The following is a 2,500-nucleotide window of genomic DNA, read 5'->3' as shown; positions in this document are numbered from 1 at the left end:
TTTTGTTTAGTTGAGTTATTAGAAATGAAAACAATGCCTGCCCAGTAGCACAGCTGTTAAATGCTATACATTTGGAGTGGGATTCCACATGACTGACTGCAGTTCAAATCATGGCCCAGCAGCTCGTAAAACACACCACGCACTTGTGTTGTGTGTCTGTGTATGCGCACATGTCCAATATCTTTACTAGATGGAGAAATGAAGGAAAAGTATTATGGCTTGATCACAAGCCATTGAGGGGTACTCTCCCACTCCCCCACCTCCTCTCATGCAAGTCCAAGAGCCCACAGCAAAAAGAAAAAAAAAAGAAAGGAAGAAGAAAGAAAGAAAAAGAAAATTTTTAAATTTTCATTTAATTTTGAATACAATAAACAATAATTTTGAATACTACCACGATTAGCCATTTTCATTAAAATAATATGCTCTAAAAATTTGGGAACCAGCAGTTAGCGGAATGGCTATGTCGCTGGACTCCCATGTAGTCGACTGCGGTTCGCATCCCGGACCCGGTGGCTTAAAACTCACGCCGGGCACGTGTGCGTGCGTGCCCAAGATCCCGAGAGGAGAATGGAGGAGAAGGGATTGCGGCGTGACCATCCCCTGGGTGGTGATTTCTCGCTTTCTGTCTCTATGTCTCTCTCTGTCTGTCTGGTGAGCGCACGTGCCCTATAGTGAAAATCTCTCCCCCCCCCCAAAAAAAAAAAATTCATGACAACAATGGCCTCTGTACTTTTTGTAAACATTCAGCTTAAAAAACAACAACAACAACAACAAAAAAAATCAGCTAGATTGGGGCCAGCTGGTGGCATGGTGGTTAAGGTGCTGGACACTCCCACATGGCCAACTATGGTTCAAGACCTGGACCTGGTGGCTTGCTTTCTCACTTTCCCTCTCTCTCTGTCTCTCTCTCTGTGTTTCTCTGGTCAAGTTGAAATAAATGAATGAACAAATAAATAAAATTTAAAAAAAAACAGCTAGATTTGGGGCCAACAGGTGGTGTAGTGGTTAAGGTACTGGACTCTCACATGGTCGACTGCAGTTCAAGTCCCAGACCTGGTAACTCGAAAACCATGCCAGGCACATATGTGTGCATGCCCAAAATCTTACAAAGAGAATGGAGGAGAAGGGATTGTGGCTTGATTATTTCCCTGGGAGAGTGACTTCTCATTTTCCCTCTTTCTGTCTCTCTCTCCTCTCTCTCTCTCTCTCTCTCTCTCTCTCTCTCTCCTCTCAGGGGAGCATATATGTAACATGGTAAACACCTTTAAAAAACCTACATTCTCAGACCTGCTTTCACATTTACTCCGTTACAATGTGTTGTTTCTATGTAAGTCTACAAAGAAAACTGAGCTCATACTGCCACTGTTAGAAAAGAGAAGTATGTATTGGTAGTCCTTTCAGATAATTGTGCATATTCTTTGATATTACACCAAAACTCAGCAACTGGTCATTTCTCAAAGATTAGTTGCAACATAGAACCTGAAAGTATATAAAGTTTTTGTATTCTATTACATCAAAGTTCATTGGTCTATCTTGCTATTTGAAGGAGTGTTTTTTTCATCTTTGCATGATTTTGTAACACCTAGCATCGGTCACTCCAAAAATATCAGTTCAAAGAGATACAGAAATCCAGACTTGATTCATTATACAGTATTTTTAAAATCACATTCATTAGTATCTCTTTAAGTAACGGAAAGCTGTCAAGCTCACAGTGGCTGATACAAATTTTTCAAAATTCTTGAAAGCTAGAATTTTATCATTGGCAACAAATACTGTCAGTTATTTTCCTGGAAGTGACAGAATTAATTTGTTCATTTCCCAGATAATGTCTGCCAAACAGTCAGGTTTGAATAACCATAGTTTGTCTATCAGTTGTTCTTTCAAGTAAAAATGGTGCTCCTTGAAAAAAGCAGTTAGTTCAGCTCACAAGTCAGCCTCATAAGTAGATACAAGTATTGTCAATTTAAATAAAATAAAACTAAAAAACTAAAGAAATACAAAAAGTGCTCTTCCTTGAGAAAGCTATTGGACTTTAATATGGGGCAGAAATGCTTTATGCCTTATTTTTTAAATTGTGTGCCCTTGCTAGGGAGGCAGATAGAGACAGACAGAGAGAGAGAGAGAAAGGAAAAGGCAACCTCCAATGGCGTATGGTCATGCCACAATCCAATTTTTTCCATTTTTCCTGTCAAGGTTTTAAGCATGCACACACACAGCATATTTTTCAAGCTGATGGGGACCAGGATTCCACCTGCAGTCAGCAACGTGGGATCCAGCTCCCTTAACTACTAGGCTATAGAATAGGTACCACCTTTTTCTTTTTAGAGGTTTTTGCCTTAGGGCACATGCACTCACCAGAAAGAGAGACATACACAGTGAAAAGAAAAATGAGAATTCATCCCCTAGTGGGGATGGCCACACCACAATTCCTTTTCCTCCATTCTTGTCCCAGGGTCTCGGACATATACGCACACACGCCCATGATTTTTCAAGCCACCAG

Source organism: Tupaia chinensis, unplaced genomic scaffold (assembly GCF_000334495.1).
Source record: "Tupaia chinensis unplaced genomic scaffold, TupChi_1.0 Scaffold145396_1, whole genome shotgun sequence".
NCBI lineage: Eukaryota > Metazoa > Chordata > Mammalia > Scandentia > Tupaiidae > Tupaia > Tupaia belangeri.
The sequence above is the reverse complement of the archived record's forward strand: the minus strand, read 5'-3'. Positions refer to the sequence as shown.